The sequence below is a fragment of the Schistocerca serialis genome, chromosome 3 (assembly GCF_023864345.2).
Source record: "Schistocerca serialis cubense isolate TAMUIC-IGC-003099 chromosome 3, iqSchSeri2.2, whole genome shotgun sequence".
Taxonomy (NCBI): Eukaryota; Metazoa; Arthropoda; class Insecta; order Orthoptera; family Acrididae; genus Schistocerca; species Schistocerca serialis.
Window position 1 is genome coordinate 404,257,094 of NC_064640.1, and position 22,667 is coordinate 404,279,760.

The 22,667-nt window shown below is 39.7% G+C and overlaps 1 protein-coding gene across 1 annotated transcript in view; it reads left to right on the plus strand.

Annotated features, from left to right (window-relative positions):
- The window catches only part of LOC126470890 (translation initiation factor IF-2-like), a 174,091-nt gene that overhangs the window by 103,047 nt on the left and 48,377 nt on the right, over positions 1-22,667 (plus strand). The gene's annotated exons all lie outside the window — the stretch shown is intronic.

Below are 22,667 nucleotides of genomic sequence, written 5' to 3' on the forward strand. Positions count from 1 at the left end.
AAACTTTTCTAGTATGTCAGAAATAATACTAAATTAATGTGTGTTAACACGTTCGCTGCGGTCGCCAGTGCGAGCCGCTAACGCGCGAGGCGGACGCTTGTAAGCGCACGTGCGCTGAGAGCTGAAATCATAGCCCTGCGAAACCTGTAAGTTTGTGGCGAATAAACTAGATGCCGCCAGCTGATTCGTTTGGAGTTCGTACGCTGGCTACCAGAGGCGCAGCGTTCCACTCAGTCAAAACAGTTCGGGGCTAGCTGCCAGGAGCGCTGCAATCACTTCTCTTTGCAGCCGCACGGCCTTCTATGATTTTTATTTCGAGGAAATAACTTTACATAGTTACCGACTTAGCTCGCCACTGTATCTTTTCATAATTCTTATGGATGAATAAAACTTTGTTCTGCAAGGGAAGTCAGCAGTTTCAAGTTATAATAAGATACTGCTGGAATTTATATTTCGTAATCCATACCTGGCTGAATACAAATTATGAACACGCCTAAATTTTGATCGCAAGACTAATGTCTAGTTTTGCGACAAATTCATGTTGTGCACGAACGTAATATTGGCAACGAATATAACGTCTGCGGAAGAGGTGCTAGATATAGAAATACAAGTACACTTTAGCTGCATGCCGATCATGTGATAAATGCTGCCTGCTGTCTGTCGCTTATAAGCGTTACATGCATTTATTGCAAACAATTCTAACAAAGCCCCTTATTTATTTATTGTATTGCTAACTGGACAGAAAATGCAATTCACACAAGTGACAAATCCACTCCATTGAAAAAGAATTAGTCGGAAAACACCAAAAGATTTATAAAACGAAGAAAAAGAAACAGGACTCGTCTGCAATGTGGTGCTATGGAAACCCAATCACAAATATATACATATTATAAAAATGACTGTATGTGTATGTATGTATGTTCCACATCTCCTCCTACTGGACCGATTTCAACGAAACGTGGTACACATATTCCTATTATCGGAAAACTATCACTGTAGGGGTAAGAACCACATACGACACATACGTCAGGAGATATGACGTCATGAACAATGTAATTCGTCAAAAACGGCCGCATCATGTGACGATATTCCACATCTGCTCCTAAACTAGTACACCGATTTCAATCAAATTTGGTACAAATCTTTAAGGTAATGAATCATTTGCTATGGTAGCAAAAACTACTTACGATATATAGTTCAGGAGATATGACGTCATAAACAATTCTGTTCTTGAATAACCGCAACATCAGGTTTGTGATTTCTATTTATTATGTCATTGCTACTAAAGCTATTCGCGAAGAATTTTGCAGAGGATATGCATATATACCACTAAATGTAGCTTTGAAATTATATCATAGTATGACACGTAGTACAGGAGATATGACGTCAAAACTATGAAACGCACGAAAATCCGTCCCACTATGCATGTGGTTGTAATGTATTACGTCTGTAATACCAACTCCATTCGCACCTCATTTTGCAGTTTCCTAATATTCTTCCCGGGGAACATGGAAAATTATATTCTTGTGGGACACATAGTACAGGAAATATTATGTCATGAAGATTGACCTGTGTGAAAACGGAACTGAGATGAATGGAAAATAGATAGCGATAGAACAGGAGGCGATGGACAGAGAGAGAAGAAGCAGATGGACTAAAATAAGACAGGAATGAATACACACCCGGGCAACGCCGGGCACTGCAGCTAGTAACAAATAAGTTTTCAAGGTGTAGAGGTGATGTTTTTATAGCAAACCACAAATAAGTCCACATACGGTACTGTACAGAAACATCATATTCTGAGCAACCAATGTAACTATATTTACATGGCTATCAAATAAAACAAACACTTTACAAATCAAACACAAACAGATCTTCCTCTGTAGATACGACGTCCCATTACATTATGGATGTGTAATTGTGCAGCAGTTCAAACAGAATCCAGGTTGGTTTGGACACGTTATACACACGTATGGTGTATCCGTACGCTTGCCCCGTGCCGCGCACGTTTTACATCGCTTCCGCATAACTTGCTTCGTCCCTTCCGTTGCGTCCCGCTTTTGCACAACATGTGTGTCTTTACATTTGTTACGCACACCTTTTGTAACGTCCATTGGTGGAAGTAGTCCCTTTATTATTTGTATTCTATAATCATACAAAGTCATATTATGCCCTGAGTATTTATTATATAGGTAATGTGCATTGAACATTAGCATGTCAACTACATGGAAGAATAGTTTCTTTGGCCAGCGGATCGTCTTTCGTTCACATAAATAATAAGACAACATCTGGTCCTGCCTATCGGTCCCAGACATACAACTATTATATCTGATAATTGGCAGTGGTTTCGCGACTATTTGCTGGCGTGCATTCTGCACACGTTCCATTGTATTGGGGTATTCTGTGGAAATATAGGAGACCTCTCGTCTATCCTTCCATTTGCCGATCATTACCCCGTCCGAATATCGTGCTATGGTGTCCCCTTTCCCCAGCTTGGCGCATACCACGTCTTTAGGGGTATTTTTCCTATTTACCCTTAGTGTCCCGGTGCAATGTGTTTTTGCATTCAACAGGGTTTTAGCTAAGGCAAAGCTGTTGTAAAAATTGTCCATGTAAATGTGATGGCCAACATTCACCTTCTCTTCTAACAAATGCAATACTATCTTTTCAGCATGCCCTTTTCCCCCCATATCACCACGCATCCCCGTGTACACAGCGCATTTATTGATGAAGCCGTCTGGGTTATTTAGCATGTACAATTTGATGCCATACTTATTTCTTTTGTTTTTTATGTATTGTCTAAATGACAATCGTCCCCTCCAAAGAATCATTGATTCATCTAAAGAGAGATCCCTACCTGGATAATACACATTACACATTTTGTTGTTGAAATAATTCAATATAGGGCGTATCTTATACAGTCGATCATTTGGTTTCGGTTCACCTGACTCTGGATTTTTTGCAAAATGCAATGCGCGTAAGATAAGCAAATATCTGTCTCTGCTCATACTCATCGTTATTCCTTTATTTTCGAACAGCGGATCCCTCTTCCAGTAGTCTTGTAGTCGGGCACATTTGACATTACCCATATGTAATGAAATCCCCAGGAAGACAAGTATTTCTTCTATACTTACGGGTTTCCAATTACTAATTCTAGAGCCCTCTTGTGTATTTGCGCTCGCAAATATATTCCGTGCGTTATCATTTGTTTCGTCAACTATGAGCTGCAGTATGTCATCTGTAACCAGTAGCCTAAAGAAATCCATTGGCGTATTGCCAGCAGGCTTCATCAGCAAACATTCTGCTTTCGTAAACGGGTGATACTGCATCCCATGTGGTTCTTCATGCCACGTAACACCTGGTTTGCTTACCTCTGCGAGCGCTGGTTCTTTATCGTCGGCGATTTCCTCATCATCGTCGCCCGTATCGTCCGATTCCGAACTGACACGAAACATACTGGACAGTTCTGCTTCCACACTGTCATCACTGTGGTCTGTTTCTGCAGTCTCCAAATGCCAGTCACCCTCATCTGGTTCGTCCTCTCTGAACTCTACATCACTATCTTCTAACACACGTAGTAACTCATGGTCAGTATATTGGTCACTCTTCCTACACTTTTTCGCGTTCGAAGGCCCCGGTGTCGGTTCATTTGCCGCCATTGCAAACAATGCACAACACAGACGACAAAAAACGAAAACACACAACTGCAGACAGGAACACGTTACGTGATATGTCGTTGGTTACTTGAACTAACACGAGTGCACAGCCGAACAAACTAAACTGAGAACTCTGCTAGTGAACGCGCCGCTTATATGCGTCAGCCGCAGCGAACATGTTGATGGCGTAGCGTAATGGTCAAGCGCATTGCTCACGAAACAGTCGACCTGGAATCAATCCCAGGTGCTTCCTAATTTTTTTCAATTGTTTTCATTCTTATTTTCCTTGGTTTCGTCAGATTTTTCAACTATTTACCGTAGAATTTAAATACATTCAAGTAGTATATTTATATAACTAGGCGAAAGTTTTAATGAAAATAAAGATTTTAAAGATTCTTGTGATTACGTGCGCTACTTTTTATTCATTACGACAGTAGAAGTTTTGCCATTTTTATGGTGACATATCATAGAAACATGTGAAACATATATGTTTCACTCTAGGCACATTTTATGAAGGCATTGTTTGAGCAGTTACATTTCTCTGCAACATGCTTCATTGGAAAGCACACTTAATTCAAGTTTTAAAACTAAGGTGTTTCCTCTAATAGTTTGGATGCAAACCAAGCGTACTAGATCATAGGGGTGTCCACAAGAGCACTGAATTGATGCAGCACGGTCGAATGTATTTTAATTGCATCTTCTCTTGATGATACCTCTCGCTGTTGTTGGAGTTATTCAGGGGCACTTTGTAATCTTTTAATTAGATTTTTGACTTGACGATAGAAATATACATCTACCGTAAATAACCGAACACTCTGAAGATACGAAGTAAAATAAAAATGAGAAAAAAAATCAGGACGGACCTGGGATTGATCCCAAGTCGCCTGTTTCGTGAGCAATGCGCTTGACCATTACTCTACGCCAATAACGACGAACAGAGCGCTAAATATGGTATAGCCTCCTATAGTGCTATCGGAACAACTTTCGAGAGCATGTTCTCCTTTCCTATGGCCAACTCAGGCGAAATATTTCGGGCACGTTATGTGGAGTCCCACCTCTTTCTAGAAACAATTCGGACGAAATCGGCGTGTCCCAGTTGGCGACCTCCCCTAGTGAGAACTCAGCTAGCGAGCGCACCGCTTATAAGTGTTACCCGCACTGGCTTGCTGATCGCGGCAACGCTTATGAGCGTCAGCCGCTCTGGCGTGTTGATCGCGGAAACGCTTATGAGCGTCAGCCGCTCTGGCGTGTTGATCGCGGAAACGCTTATAAGCGTCAGCCGCAGCGAACGTGTTAAATATCAGTTCGATAACTTCAGCCATTTCCGAGATTTGGACGTTTTTCTGGAAAAATCATTGGCGCAACAGAACAGAGCTAGAGACTTCAAAATTTATATTTAGATTCATCTTTCATAATGATTTAATAAAAACAGTACTTTGGATTTCACAAATTAAGACTTTAGTGGAAATTCATGATTTTCTGGTTTTCGTCTCAAAACTGAAGGAAGCAAGATAGATTAAGTAGGCTAGTAAATAAGGCTAGGATGTTTAGACTCAAATAGGTTGGAGGTCCGCTATGATTATGAAAATGTGTAAAGTTTCTTTTTAATACCTATAAAATTATAGCGATAGCGGATCTCAACAGGGCCAGTTCAGAGCTCATCTAGTGCGTGCAGGGCAATTAAATTAATTCTCTCGCCGAAAGTATTTAACTTAGCCACGTCAAAATTTTATTATCAATACTTACCTGCGTGCTGAATGCACGTTTAAATTAAGAGCTTCTTCGGCCATCAGCCAAAGAAGCTATAAATTATTATGTAACTTGAAGTGGTGCGTTACTAGCCCAGCGGCTAGTCGAGAGAGCCGGAAAGATCAGGCGATCCCTCAGCCGTCCGCACCGCGGCTTTATATATAAGAACACTGCGGGAGGAAGTAAGGCCCCAGTTCTCTCCAGACGCTGAATGACACGCCATCTGTGTCGGTAGTCGCGTCGCATCAGTGTATCTGCTACAAACAGCCTCGGGTGCCGTATTAAGTTACTAGAGTTACGCGGAACCATGAAAACATTTTATGTGAAGTGTTAATTCTGGGATGATTTTCATTATCTAGCTTCAGTTTGCGTATTGTCGTATTTTCACGTGCCGTCGCGGGACAGACATTCTACCAAAAATTTAGCGTGGCGTTTGATGAAATATTTTCATCAAATTATGGCGAGCATTCTTTTTAACATTTGATTCGGACATTTATAGTTGCATCAGCGTATTAGACTCTGAACTGTTCTGTTAGTTAGGTTGTAGGGATACTTGTGGTTTTTATTAGTGAATTTCAGAATATACTCAACTATTTTGGAAAACTGTTTTTTGATTAGAAATCCCGGACAATCTCCTAATTCCTCAGAGCTATAAGCTGCAGCTATAAGAACATTCTCAGGTAAAGTGGGCACTAGGATATCTATTTACTGGCTCCAAGTTTTATTAAATCACTTTCTGGGGGTCATGGAGTAAATAGAGAGCCAGTGTTGAGAACGGCAAAAGACAGCAATAACAACATTCTAAAAGCTAGAAATCATTTATACAGTAAATTACTTTTTACAAATTCATCCGCCGCCCCACATATGGTGCATCGGCCGGGAAATCAACTAAGTGAAAGTGATTTTTAACTATTCGGATTCGCGAGTGAAATGCGACACGCAACTGAGCATAAAACAGTGGAAGTGTTACGTGAGCATATGGACGACGCAATTGGATTAACAACGCATCTGGATTGACGGAGCTGGCACTGAGTCTAGCGGTGCTGCCGGCATCGCGAGAAGCAAGTCTCGCCGCACCGCAGTCGTCCCCTGGAGCAGCCGGCGCAGAGCCTGCTTTTGCGGGCCACGCACTCACACAACATCCGTCGGAGAGCCGTCTGCAGTTCAACGTGCCACGTCGCATCAGGAATCCTGGTACGCCGCGCCGGCAACGCCATACGTCGTGCAGAAGGAACTAAGTTAAGTGAAAAGCTGTTAAAAGTTTTACTAACCTGCACTAAAAGACTGTCGGCGATGGAACCGTCAAAAGAAGCTGAGGTTAAACTTAAATCAGAACCTATGTCTGTTGAGGGAACTGTAAATACAGACAACGGTTCGAGTGTAAATATGCATGAAAGTAGTAATGTTAAAGTGAAAAATGAAGTATTGTCTCCTGACAGTAGTGTGGGAAGGGGCAATGATTCAATAATAGAGACCCCTGTAGTAAAGCGGAAAGTAGAAATTGTAAATTTATTGGATGATAGTTTCTCTGATGAATTAAAAATGAAACAGTCATCAGAAATGGTAGAGTTTAAGAAGGAGCAGTTGGATATGACTAATCAATCAGAAGTTTCATGTAGTTTTGATGATTCTGGTATTGGAGCTAGTTTTTCGTCACCTGAGTGTGATAAAAAGCCAGCTCGTGAGCAACCCAAAGATGCTGGGGCTGTTGATCTAAATGTTATATTACAAGCAATAGCTGCCAGTAATGCACAAATGACAGCTGAATTAAAGTCTGAAATGGTGGCCAGTCAAACAAATTTTAATAAACGGTTTGAGGCAATGGACAATAAATTAGAATCCAATAATGCTGAATTAAAGTCTGAAATAAGTGAACAGGTCAAAAGCAGTAATGCTGAGTTAAAGTTTGAAATAACTGAGGTCAAAAACAGCAATGCTGAATTAAAGTCTGAGATTGTGGCCAGCCAAACAAATTTTAATAAACGATTGGAGGTAATGGACGATACTTTCAAGGCTGGTTGCAATAAGTTGAAAGAAGATCTAGACAGTTTGAATTATAAAATTGATTGCAATCATGAGGATATTAAGAAAAAGGTTGCTCAACAATTTTCTGAAATGTATAAGACAATAAAATCCGAAGTCGCTGAGGTTCGCAAAGACTTCCAAATGGAAGATGCGAAGCTGGAGCACAAGTTAACAGAAAAGATTGAGGCGGAGTCTGAACTGTGCTCAGATAGATTTAAAGATGTTAATATAAAAGTAAACATATGTCAAGCAGAAGTAGAAGCAATCAAAACTGACACTACTCATATTGTGCAAAGAGTAGATAATGTTGAAATGAAAGTAGAAAATATAAGTACTAACATTGCTAACATTGAGAGTAAAGTAGCTTCAGTAACTTCTGGTAATGGTAATGTACAACAAGTTGTAGCTGCAAACGCCGCTTTTATCGGGTGTCGGCAGTTCTTGCGGTTCGATCCAGATAAAAATATCCACCCGCTAGATTTCTGGAACGATTTTGAAGATGTGATTCCACCAACTTGGTCTGAGCGAGAGAAAATCTCATTTATTAGAAGCCATTTAGCAGGTGACGCCATGCGTTGGTCAGCTGATGTTATGTTGAAATGTAAAACATTAGCGGAATTTAAAACAGCTTTTATTAATGAATATTGGTCTAGCAATAAGCAAAATGAAGTGTTGAGAGAATTTTGGAGTGGAAAACGCTTCAATGCAGGCAAGGAATCTATTAAAGAGTTTGCTAGGTCATGGATTTCACGTTTGTCACATTTGGCGGAAAAGCTAAAACCAGAAATGATTATACTAGGTCTGGAAGCCAAACTGCCATGGTACTGGCAAACTAGAATTATATCAGCCCCTAGAGACAATCTGGATCGTTTCATTGAGTATTTGGAACGTGTAGAACGTGTTGCTGCCAATGAGGAGCAAGCACGTAATAACAGAAATGCCAATAACAATAATAGTAATTTTAGGAACGAGCAAAATGGCAATGTAAACATCAGAACAGTAGGTGTTCACCATCCTAAGAGAGATAGGAATTGGGGAAATAATTATCAGAACCAACAATGGCGTCCAAGGGATAATAATTTTGTTCCAAACAGAAATATGCATGTAAACAACAGTACGGAAAGTAAGGCTATGCCAGCTAACTATAATGAAAATAAAGGAAACAGTAGTAGACCTAGGCAGGAAAACTAGTTCCCGTCTATGAGGACACTGGCGCTCACCAGGCGGTTACTTTTCCTAAGCCAGTAGTTAAGGGAATTGGTAAGACAGATCAGAATACTCAAACTGAACAGATGGATGAAATGTTGGTAGCACCTAAGGATACAACAGAAATATTAGATCACTCACAGTATTTGATAGATACCGTGTTAGAAACGCTTTCTAAGTGGGAAGAGAAAGAGAAGGCGCAGCAGTGTAACAGTAGGGATGAGCTACAAAATACTGAATTGTCAGGTGAAGAAGCAGAAGAAATTCATGCTTATATTTACGATGAGGATGATGTGCTCTTATCTAAAGTGCCTGTGCAGGAGGTTGATAATGTACTAATAGATTTAGGGCAGGAGATAAGTGGGAATGTAGAGGGTAGGCTGTTTGGGGTCGATGAACCCAGTAGCTGTGACCAGTTGTCACTTGAGAAGGAAACCGATGATAATGGTGAAAGTGGTTTAGCTGTAACTAATGTTATGCCCGGTCTGGAGGCGCAGAATCGCTCAGACTACAGTAATTTGGGTCATGTTCAGCAAACTAAATGTAATGAAGTTGTGCGGTGTTTCGATTTAAAATTAATAGACCGACTGGAAAAGGCAGCTGAAAATGTAATTCAGGAAACCCCTACACACTGTGACCTAAATGTAATGAAGACAGATGTTGATCACTTTAGTTGGAGACAAATCCAAAAGGAACCATTAGATGAATCTGAGGAACCACCTGTACAACCTAGAATAAGCCACCCTATAATAATAGTGAATATGTTGGGTATCAATGTACGTTGTCTCTTAGACAGTGGAAGTGAGGTGAGTGCAATATCTCAATCCTTCTTTGATGCATTACCTGGTAAAGACAAACTTACTGTAATGAGGATATCAGGACTAAGAATAATTGGTGCTACTGGCAAGGTGTCAAAAACAGTAAAGCAAGAAGCTTTGCTGCCCTTTAACATTAATGGTAATTTAATTGATCATCCATGTTTAATTATAAACAATCTCAGTATTGAGGTTTTAATTGGCATAGATTTCTTGTCAAAATATCAGAGTGTTGTTGACTTTGAAAGAAGCCAGTTAAAAATGGTCTTGCCAATAACCGGAGTAATTACAGTCCCTTTTAGTGATAAACATGTAGTAACTGATCATGAAACTTGGGAACTGCCTATACGAGTTCTGAAAAACAGGAGGTATTGGGACGAAGGTGTTAATTTTAGTAATAGTAAGCTGAACACAGAAGAAGAAGAAGAAGCAATTATTTTAGACAAAATAGAAACTAAATTGCAGGAAATCGATAAGATTTCAGACAATCAGAAGGAAGAACTGAGACAGGTTCTAAAAAGGCATCATAAAGTATTTTCGGATCGACCTGGCATAGTCAAGGGTTATGAATGTCAATTACAAGTGAAACCCGGCCAAGTGTTCTTTAGGAAGCCATACCAAATACATGTAGCTAGGAAGGAGGCAGTTCGGAAGGAGATACAGAGAATGCTAGAGTGGGGTGTGATTGAAAAAGCGGTCAGTGAGTACAATAATCCTCTTGTTGTTGTACCAAAAAGAGACGGGAGTGTCAGATTGGTCTTGGACGCTCGTTGGTTGAATGAAATAGTGGTTAGGGAAAGTGATAGACCGCAGAACATGGACGAGTTACTGCAAAAATTCCGGGGAGTAAAATTCTTAACGTCCATGGACATCACGTGTGGGTATTGGAATTTGCCACTGGCGGAAAGTTCAAGGAAGTACACAGCTTTCTTGTACGAAGGAGTTTGTTACCAATACCGTGTGGTACCTTTCGGACTTAATATCTCTGTTTGTGCCTTCGTACGTGTGATGTGCCATGTTTTAGGACCAGCTTTAAGCAATAGAATAACAGTTTACGTAGATGATCTATTAATAGCAACTCCTACCTGGGAAGAACACATAGCTTTATTAGGGGAAGTGTTAGAGGCTATTGAGAGAGGTGGCATGAAACTAAAGATTGAAAAGACAGAGTGCGTTAAAGAAGAAATAGGTTTCTTGGGATATAGGATAAGTGGAAAAGGTATTTTGCCTGACCCAGGCAAGCTAGCAGTCATTGAAAAATTTGAGGCTCCCAGAAACAAGAAGCAATTGAGATCAATGTTCGGTCTTTTCGGCTTCTATAGACGTTTTGTTAGTGATCAGGCTTTTAATGCTCCCTGTCTTCACCTCCTGCTGAAAAAGAATACCCCTTGGGTTTGGACAGCAGAATGTCAACAGGCGTTTGAGGTACTTAAACAATCTTTAATTAATAGTCCAATTTTGCATCATCCTGACTTTGAAAAACCATTCTGTATGTCTGTTGATGCTAGTGGCTATGGTATAGCTGTGGAGATATTCCAAGTAGAAATAGAGAACGAACGAGAAGTGCACAAGACTATAGCTTTCGCAAGTCGATCTTTACAGGCAGCAGAGAGAAATTATGGCATCTCAGAACTAGAAGCGTTGGCAATTGTATTTGGGGTACAGAAGTTTGAGCAGTATTTATTAGGTCACAAGATAATTGTTTACAGTGACCATAAGGCGTTGACCTTTTTAAAGACCTGTAAATTGAGGAATGCTCGTTTGGTAAGATGGTCATTGTATCTCCAGCAGTTTGACCTTGAGGTTAGATATATTCAAGGGAAAGACAATCTAGTAGCTGATGGGTTATCTAGAAGTGCGGAGCTCTGTGATGATGCGGGAATTACAGCAACAGACCCAAATGAAATTCGACTGTTTGCATTGCACGAAGTAAAGGAAGAAAGTGCATTAAAGAGTGTGATTAAGAACTTGAGACGTGAGCAGAATGCAGATGACCAACTGAGATTAGTGAAGAGCTATTTAGGAAATGCGAACTATCCTAAGGTTTCACAATACTATTGTCTGCATAAAGGTATTCTGTTTAGAAGGAAAAAGGTAGGTGTTTCTGAGTGGAAGCTGTGCTTTCCCTCACAACATGTTGACTTGCTAATCGACTATGTACACCTGAGGTATGGGCACTACGGTGCAAAGAAGTGCATTGCAAAATTACAAGAGAAGGTTGTATTTGACAACATGTACCGCCGTGTGGCCAAGCGTCTAGCATCGTGTGTAGTGTGCCAGAAAGTTCGTGCTGCCAAAACCAGAATACAAGGGGATATGCATTCAGTAGAGCCAACTGAAACCCTAGAATTACTGGCTTGTGATTTGTTTGGCCCTCTTCCTGTTTCGAGAGGTGGTTGCACCCATGTTTTTGTTGTGGTGGATGGATTCAGTAAATATGTTAAACTATACCCAATTAAAAGAGCAAATGCAAAAACATTGGTTGAAAAGTTGGAAAAAGATTTCTTCGTGAACGTTGGCGTTCCGAAGAATTTTCTGTCAGATAATGGACCTCAATTTACTTCTGATAGATTTAAGGAATGTCTAGATAAGGCCGGCGTGAAACATCTGAAAATATCTGCGTATTTCCCTCAAGGAAATATGAGTGAACGTATTATGAGGGAATTGAATAGGCTTTGCAGAACTTATTGTGCTCGGAAACACTCAAGTTGGGCAGAGCACATTAAGTATTTTGAGAATGTAATTAACAACTTAAGACATGATGCAACTGGTTTTGCACCTTGTGAATTGATGTTTGGCCAAGAACCGCACAATGTGATTGCAGATATGGTAGAATTCCCTATTCTAACGCAAATATCCACAGACGAGAAGAAACTAAAGGCTAGGGCTAATATGAGAAAAAGAGCGTTGGAAAGGAAGAAGCGTCATGACGCAAAAGCTGTACCTACTAGCTTTGAAATAGGTCAATTAGTCCTTGTCAAAACCAAAGAAAAATCAAAGAAAGTAAATGCAGAAACCAAGAAATTCATGTTTGTATACCAAGGACCTTTCAGGATAATAGGAAAACCACATGCCAATGCATATAGGCTGGAGTACCCAAAAAGTAAGAAGCTATTAGGTCTCAGGAACGTGATTGACCTAAAGAAATTCATAGGTAGTGAATAAATGCTGTAGGGAGGAGGTTGTTCTGTAACCTCTACACAGTGTGGCAGCTGTGCAGTCCCAGCTGTGTGAGATCTTCTTTCCATTTCAGGTCTCACTCATTCTTCCTCTTTCCTGTCCTCAAAAATTTCGACCTTTTCTTTGCAAATACTACAATTTTCCGTTATAACTCTTCTTTACAGCATTAAACCAATGAATGCTGTAGGGAGGAGGTTGTTCTGTAACCTCTACACAGTGTGGCAGCTGTGCAGTCCCAGCTGTGTGAGATCTTCTTTCCATTTCAGGTCTCACTCATTCTTCATCTTTCCTATCTACAAAAATTTCGACATCTTCTTCCAACACATTAAATTTTCCGTTATGACTATCAATACAGCATTAAGCTAATGAATGCTGTAGGGAGGAGGTTGTTCTGTAACCTCTACACAGTGTGGCAGCTGTGCAGTCCCAGCTGTGTGAGATCTTCTTTCCTTTTCAGGTCTCACTCACTCTTCCTCTTTCCTGTCCACAAAAATTTCGACCTCTTCTTTCCAGACATGAAAATTTTCGGTCATGGCTATCAAGCCTTGAGTTATGAAACCATTCTATCTACCGATTAGTGAAGAAAAATACCTAATGTGACAAACCTAATAGTGACAAACAATAGAGAAGTATGACGTAATGAAGATATAAAATGTATTTGAGTAACAATTATGTATAGTACCCTGGTAATATAGTAAGTACAAAGTGTTGTTGTATTGGAAATGGTCCACCAACAATAATTTAAAAAGATGTATGAATTCATGTACAAGCAGGATCTGAAGTGGTAGTGAAACCTAGTGTATGCATTAGAGCTAACTAAGAAATAGTGAAAGAGATTGCTTAGTGGTATGAAAAATATGCAGATAAGTTGTAAGATTAAACTCACCTGGTGTAGCAAGGAAAGACAATGTAATAGAATTGAGCAGTGTTTGTGGTTGGGACGTGAAGGACACGTCCCTGAAGTATTTATAAGGTTGGAGCTGGCCATTATTTTAGTGTAGTGTGTGACAGGATACACCTACACATATTGAGGTTATGAGTTGGAGGCGTGAATGCGACCATAGGTACCCTTAGGTTAGATGAGACAGAGCAGCTCATGGTGTCCTATAGGTTTAAGGGATTTAGCATTACGTTCGTCCATAATTATTTGATGCAGTTTAGTGGTAGGTCCGAGAGAGACTACCTGAGGTTTCAGCGTCCGATCGAGTGGAAATGGATTGCCACGTGAGCAAACTAATCAACTACAATACACTATGAATATGAAATAAATGTGCTATCCTATGCTTTAAATAATAATAGAGTGAGTGTTAAATAAGTACATACACTAGCAAAGTAAGTAAGTACCTAATTGCAGATGTGGAACTGACAACAGCAGAGGACCAATAAGTGGATTTTGTAGTCAACTAAACGTAGTGTGTTTTGAACACTCGCAATTGTACTGTTACCAAAAGTTACTCACATGTACATGGAAGCTGAGAAAACAACCACTAATCATACTCATACTATCTCTAAGAATAAAGTAATCAAAGATGAGCCAGTTAAGTAAATAAGATGCAGATTTGTCAGAAATGTACCGAGCATTGGTTCAGTGTTCCGGCCCAGAAATAATAAATTCAGATTAAATATGATTTATGACTGTATGCCTTAGGAGCATAAATTTTCTCTAATACATGACTAAAGGCGCTTTGAGCCATTTGTTTAACGATTTTATGACAGTTAAGTAACCGCGAGACTAATACTGAAAAAAAAAAAAAATTCTGTTAACTTTGTTCCAGCAAAATATTGGAAGATAAAATGTATATATCCCCATTTCTTTGTGACCCACCCTTAGATATTAAGTGAACAGAGTCTGAGGCACTCTTTTTGTTTGTTCTACAGGACAAACCAGATAATGGCAGCCTGGTAGCTGCGTGAAAGCGTGGAGTGACTTGGACACAACTCACAGTGACCCCTCCCCTTTCCCCCATGTAATTTAGAGAGAACGTGAAGGACGCACACCATAGCGACTTCCCCTCCTCTACCCTTGTGAATGGAAGTGTAGGACGCCAGCCAAAGCGGCTACAACCACGTGTGTAAAAATTATTTGTGAACTTTTCTTTCAGGTTTAGAAAAGACTGCTAAGAGATAATCATCTGTTTATGTATCATGCTATTTTCTTTGAATTTGTGTATGTAAAAATGTATTTAATGTATTTAATGGATCTAAGATTTTCATAATTTTTCCATTTTTATGTGTTTGTTTGTCTAAGGCAATATGTATGCCAAAATATTTCATTGACTTTGCTTAAAATTTTGAGTAATGACATTGTTTAAAAGGCAGTGAACATGCCTACAATTTAAATAATTAATGTAGGTAATCAGTTTTCTTTAATGTTTCTACAGGTTTATATTTCGATTTTGATTTTTCATAGGGAGTTAAACTTTACTCTTGCTTCCCTTTTTTGTAATTAAATTTTTTTTTCATTCATTAACATTCATAAACAAAAAATTTAAGTAGAGGGTGATGTAGGGAAGCAGCCTACTCACGCTGTAGTAAATTCACATCAGTTTCCATTGTGTGTCAGCCAGTCTGCTGTAACTAGCTCTGACGTCATAAAAGTTGCGCAATACCTTAAAAATCAAGAAAATGAACTAAAACTTTTCTAGTATGTCAGAAATAATACTAAATTAATGTGTGTTAAATATCAGTTCGATAACTTCAGCCATTTCCGAGATTTGGACGTTTTTCTGGAAAAATCATTGGCGCAACAGAACAGAGCTAGAGACTTCAAAATTTATATTTAGATTCATCTTTCATAATGATTTAATAAAAACAGTACTTTGGATTTCACAAATTAAGACTTTAGTGGAAATTCATGATTTTCTGGTTTTCGTCTCAAAACTGAAGGAAGCAAGATAAATTAAGTAGGCTAGTAAATAAGGCTAGGATGTTTAGATTCAAGTAGGTTGGAGGTCCGCTATGATTATGAAAATGTGTAAAGTTTCTTTTTAATACCTATAAAATTATAGCGATAGCGGATCTCAACAGGGCCAGTTCAGAGCTCATCTAGTGCGTGCAGGGCAATTAAATTAATTCTCTCGCCGAAAGTATTTAACTTAGCCACGTCAAAATTTTATTATCAATACTTACCTGCGTGCTGAATGCACGTTTAAATTAAGAGCTTCTTCGGCCATCAGCCAAAGAAGCTATAAATTATTATGTAACTTGAAGTGGTGCGTTACTAGCCCAGCGGCTAGTCGAGAGAGCCGGAAAGATCAGGCGATCCCTCAGCCGTCCGCACCGCGGCTTTATATATAAGAACACTGCGGGAGGAAGTAAGGCCCCAGTTCTCTCCAGACGCTGAATGACACGCCATCTGTGTCGGTAGTCGCGTCGCATCAGTGTATCTGCTACAAACAGCCTCGGGTGCCGTATTAAGTTACTAGAGTTACGCGGAACCATGAAAACATTTTATGTGAAGTGTTAATTCTGGGATGATTTTCATTATCTAGCTTCAGTTTGCGTATTGTCGTATTTTCACGTGCCGTCGCGGGACAGACATTCTACCAAAAATTTAGCGTGGCGTTTGATGAAATATTTTCATCAAATTATGGCGAGCATTCTTTTTAACATTTGATTCGGACATTTATAGTTGCATCAGCGTATTAGACTCTGAACTGTTCTGTTAGTTAGGTTGTAGGGATACTTGTGGTTTTTATTAGTGAATTTCAGAATATACTCAACTATTTTGGAAAACTGTTTTTTGATTAGAAATCCCGGACAATCTCCTAATTCCTCAGAGCTATAAGCTGCAGCTATAAGAACATTCTCAGGTAAAGTGGGCACTAGGATATCTATTTACTGGCTCCAAGTTTTATTAAATCACTTTCTGGGGGTCATGGAGTAAATAGAGAGCCAGTGTTGAGAACGGCAAAAGACAGCAATAACAACATTCTAAAAGCTAGAAATCATTTATACAGTAAATTACTTTTTACAAATTCATCCGCCGCCCCACACCTTGCACGTCAGAATACGGCGACATCGCAAATTTGCAGTCTGTTAATGAAGAAGAGAAGCTACTGGAGTACTAAAAAATTTCCATTTTGTAATCTGTTGGTGAAGAAGAGGGTTTCTACAGACAGTTCAGTAGTCTAAGTAGTGCTATATAGTTATAAGTAATAGTTAGCTATAAAACGTATTGAAATCGACGATGGTAGTCTAGAATGGGCTTGATTTTAAAATTCGAATATGTACTGTAATAATAGCAAATCAAGTTCGGTTTGAATAACATAATGTGCAGTTGCTTTAACATCAGAATTCAACATGAACTGCCGGTAGTCTTCTATAATTAGCTATTCAACAGGAGACTATTTCACACTCTTTGCTCTGCGGATTACGCTTCCTGATTCTGGTTCAAGAGCATAAATTTTAATTCATAGACTGGCAAGTAAGTTCATCATAAAACTCGTCTTCCAATAATCCATCTTATTTACAAGTGGAATGTTATGTCTGTTATTTACCGGAAAACCTGAAGTACCAATCCACCTGATAGACCCGTAACACAGTTTTATATGCTTTGCAGAAAATTAGTTTACTTATTTATTGCTTATCTAGCCTGACCAGATTAGGGCGCTACAGACCTCCCTTACATCTGACCAGGAGCAAACCTTCCCAATAATAATAATTATTATTATAATTATAATAATTATATCTGATACTAATATCAACAACAGTAATAATAACGAGGATATTTAGAATAATACAGGTTAGCTTAGCACATTTGAAGCCATGTTTAGGAGAAGAAGCCGAATGGATAAAGTAAGAGAAGAAGATTGACATGACAGTGACAATGGCTGTCAGGAAAGAACAGAATCTAAACAGAGAATTCTGCCGAGAAGGGGTAGGGAAAAGCTGTGTGGAAGGGGACTGGTGAGACTGCGGTGCACAGTATGTTGGAGAGAGGGCTGTTGTGGGAGGTGGACCATTAGCTGTCTTTTGGAGTTTGGAAGGAATGTTAATTCCTCTGATATTTTGAGGAAGACTGTCCCAAAGTCGAGTTCCTGATACAAAAAATGATTAGAGAAAATGGGAGGGCTATGCGGCAGTACAGAGAGAATTCCACTTTGTTGAGAACAGGTATTTCTGCTGTGCTGTTGGGATAGTAGAGTAAGAGTGGAAGACAAATAAGGAGTGTAATGATTGAAAAGACCAGAGGGAAAACATAGATATGATAGTCTCGATGGTTACCAACACGGAGCCGCGATAATTGTTTGTAGGCTGGTGTGCTATGGACAAAAAAGTGTACGTCACAGTTGTATCGTACACAAGGATTCATCGCCACTTCCAGCCAGCGTGAGCTTCTCTCTGAGAGCCCTTGGAGAATGGCATCACGATAGTGAAGTATGGGGAGTATTAGTGTCTCTGTGAACTTCTTTTTTAGCTCGAAAGCAAATACTTTTTTGTATTTCTGTAGTGAGTGAAGTGCCGCTGATAACTTCTTACAGACTACAGTTGTGTGTTCAGTACATTCTAAATCGTCGTCGAGAATTATCCTCACGTTCTTTGCAGAAGAATAAAAGGTTATTTCTGTGACGTTTAAGACTGATGGTGGTAGAGATTTCCTTAACTGAGGGGTAATAAGTCTTTTGTAAGAGAGTAACATTGCTTGCGTTTTAGATGTGTTAAGATCCAAACCTATGCCTTGTGCCAAAATTGTTTGGACAAGTAAATCGGCATTTACGTGCTGGATAGCTGAGCACAGTTTGTTGGACTTGTACTTAAATATAACTGAATGTATTCAGCGTATAGGCGACATTTGCAGTGGGAGGGGATAGTTGACACACCATTAACATACAGGGTTATTCAGCTGTCCCTACCCACGTCGTTTTATGCAACACGCCATGACGGAACAACAGCGTTGTCCAGTTCGTTCTGGAGATGTGAATCAAATTGTCAAAATGTCGCAAAATAACTGGTGAAGTATACGATAACCTCTTGGACCTACTGTACAAATTTTGTTTATGAAACTTTTTTAGCACAGTAACTTGGCGAGTCATATATTAATCTTTTTATTGGGTTATACGCAATTTTATGTTTCCTGTTAATTTCGTTGTTTCGTGTGGTGAAACACACTTTTTAAAGCAGAATTTCTGAACTATAAACGGAATGAACTTACAGTGACATCCAAAACCTGTATGACTATACCACTAATTACAGAAGGAAATATTGGAGACACTTGGATAAGTATGGCAGAAGGAAGGTATACCTTGGTCCTGAAATACCATAGAACTCATGGGAAATTCTCACTTGTATTTTTTACAGTATGCTTCCGTTTTCTAACAGTCATCCAAGGCTGTGACAGGAAACTTATATCGATTACGTGGCTGTCGCTGTCTGGATGCCGTTCCTTATGCAGACGTAGTGCGGGTTTCATCAAATTACCTCCGAAGGGGCAGCTGAATCGCCCTGTATAATGAAAAGAGTAGTGGGCCCAATGTTGACCTTTGTAGGACCATTGATACTACACCCCTCCATTGTCTATATCCATAACGAAGGTCTGTAAGATGCGACTTTGAAACATCTAAAAGAGCCATTCCTACTGTTCTTGGCTTGTCCAACAATACCTTAAGTCTGTTTAATGCAATACTAACTAAACTTTCGTTAAAAATAACACTCCAAGTAAAACTAGGTTTCGCAACAGTGCATATTCTCCGTATCTACTACCTCAAGATGTCACTGATTTTATGTTTCACATTTTACACCATGTTTCCAAACGTACTGTTTGGAAAAAAATTCTTCTTTTTGCCAACACACGATAAACATTTCATACTAGATGATAAACTGAGCAATGTTACATAGGGTCATTGATATGTGCGCAACAGATGATTTAGCAGTTGCCACCTGTGCCGCAAAAACGAGTTTACATGCTACAGTATAGATTTTATCTTTTTCCTTTTCTTGGACAGTGTCTTTCTCATTCCATTAAAACACTTTCTGACCTGTTGCGTGTGTGCATCATCATCATCATTTAAGACTAATTATGCCTTTCAGCGTTCAGTCTGGAGCATAGGCCCCCTTATAAAATTCCTCCATGATCCCCTATTCATTGCTAACATTGGTGCCTCTTCTCATGTTAAGCCTATTACTTCAAAATCATTCTTAACCGAATCCAGATACCTTCTTCTTGGTCTGCCCCGACTCCTCCTACCCTCCACTGCTGAACCCATGAGTCTCTTGGGTAACCTTGCTTCTCCCATGCGTGTAACATGACCCCACCATCTAAGCCTGTTCGTCCTGACTGCTACATCTATAGAGTTCATTCCCAGTTTTTCTCTGATTTCCTCATTGTGGACACCCTCCTGCCATTGTTCCCATCTACTAGTACCTGCAATCATCCTAGCTACTTTCATATCCGTAACCTCAACCTTGTTGATAAGGTAACCTGAATCCACCCAGCTTTCGCTCCCATACAACAAAGTTGGTCGAAAGATTGAACGGTGCACAGATAACTTAGTCTTGGTACTGACTTCCTTCTTGCAGAAGAGAGTAGATAGTAGCTGAGCGCTCACTGCATTAGCTTTGCTACACCTCGCTTCCAGTTCTTTCACTATGTTGCCATCCTGTGAGAATATGCATCCTAAGTACTTGAAACCGTCCACCTGTTGTAACTTTGTTCCTCCTATTTGGCACTCAATCCGTTTATATCTCTTTCCCACTGACATTACTTTCGTTTTGGAGATGCTAATCTTCATACCATAGTCCTTACATTTCTGATCTAGCTTTGAAATATTACTTTGCAAACTTTCAATCGAATCTGCCATCAGAACTAACTCATCGGCATATGCAAGACTGCTTATTTTGCGTTCACTTATCTTAATCTCACCCAGCCAGTCTATTGTTTTCAACATATGATCCATAAATAATATGAACAACAGTGGAGACAGGTTGCAGCCTTGTCTTACCCCTGAAACTACTCTGAACTATGAACTCAATTTACCGTCAACTCTAACTGCTGCCTGACTATCCATGTAAAGACCTTTAATTGCTTGCAAAAGTTTGTCTCCTATTCCATAATCTAGTAGAACAGACAATAACTTCCTCCTAGGAGCCCGGTCATATGCCTTTTCTAGATCTATAAAGCATAGATACAATTCCCTGTTCCATTCATAACACTTCTCCATTATTTGCCGTAAGCTAAAGATCTGATCCTGACAACCTCTAAGAGGCCTAAACCCACACTGATTTTCATCCAATTGGTCCTCAACTAATACTCGCACTTTTCTTTCAACAATACCTGGGAAGATTTTATCCACAACGCTGATTAAAGAGATACCTCTGTAGGTGTTACAATCTTTTCTGTTTCCATGTTTAAAGATTGGTGTGATTACTGCTTTTGTCCAGTCTGATGGAACCTGTCCCGACTCCCAGGCCATTTCAATTATCCTGTGTAGCCATTTAAGACCTGAAATTCCACTGTATTAGATGAGTTCCGACTTAATTTCATCCACCCCAGCTGCTTTATTGCACTGCAGTCTATTGACCATTTTCTCCACTTCCTCAAATGTGATCCTATTTCCATCATCATTCCTATCTCATTGTACCTCGAAATCTGATCGTATTTTCACCTACATTGGGCAACTCTTCAAAATATTCCCTCCATCTGCCCAAGGAATCCACAGGATTCACCAGCAGCTTACCTGACCTGTCCAAAATACTTGTCACTTCCTTCTTACCTCCCTTTCGAAGACTGCTAATCACACTCCAGAATGGTTTTTCAGCAGCTTGACCCAAAGTCTCCAACCTGTTTCCAAAGTCTTCCCAAGATTTCTTCTTGGATGCTGCAATTATCTGTTTGGCTTTGTTTCTTTCTTCAACATAACTTTCTCTGTCTACCTGAGTTCTAGTATGTAGCCATTTTTGATACGCCTTCTTTTTCCTTTTACAGGCTGCCTTGACTGTGTCATTCCACCAAGCTGTTTACTCATCCTACCTTTACACACTACTGTTCCAAGACATTCTTTAGCCACTTCTAGTACTGTGTCCCTGTCCCTTGTCCATTCCTTTACCAATTACTGTAATTGACTACATTCAACTAACTGGTACCTTTCTGAGATCATTGTTATGTACTTGTGCCTGATTTCCTTATCCTGAAGTTTCTCCACTCTTATCCTCCTACATATGGACCTGACCTACTGCACTTTCGGCCTCACAATCCCAATTTCACTGCAGATTAGATAATGATCAGTGTCATCAAAGAATCCCCTGAATACACATGTGTCACTCACAGCCTTCCTGAATTCCTGATCTGTTATTATACAGGGTGATTCAAAAAGAATACCACAATTTTAAAAATGTGTATTTAATGAAAGAAACATAATATAACCTTCTGTTATACATCATTACAAAGAGTATTTAAAAAGGTTTTTTTTCACTCAAAAACAAGTTCAGAGATGTTCAATATGGCCCCCTCCAGACACACGAGCAATATCAACCCGATACTCCAACTCGTTCCACACTCTCTGTAGCATATCAGGCGTAACAGTTTGGATAGCTGCTGTTATTTCTCGTTTCAAATCATCAATGGTGACTGGGAGAGGTGGCCGAAACACCATATCCTTAACATACCCCCATAATAAAAAATCGCAGGGGGTAAGATCAGGGCTTCTTGGAGGCCAGTGATGACGTGCTCTGTCACGGGCTGCCTGGCGGCCGATCCATCGCCTCGGGTAGTTGACGTTCAGGTAGTTACGGACAGATAAGTGCCAATGTGGTGGCGCTCCATCCTGCTGAAATATGAATTGTTGTGCTTCTTGTTCGAGCTGAGGGAACAGCCAATTCTCTAACATCTCCAGATACTGTAGTCCAGTTACAGTAGCACCTTCGAAGAAAAAGGGACCAAAAACTTTATTGGCTGAAATCGCGAACAAATGTACAACTAAATGAAACTTTATAGCTCCCTTAATTCGCCGACAGATAGTGCTTAGCTCTGCCTTTTGTCGTTGCAGAGTTTTAAATTCCTAAAGTTGTGGTATTCTTTTTGAATCACCCTGTATAGTCA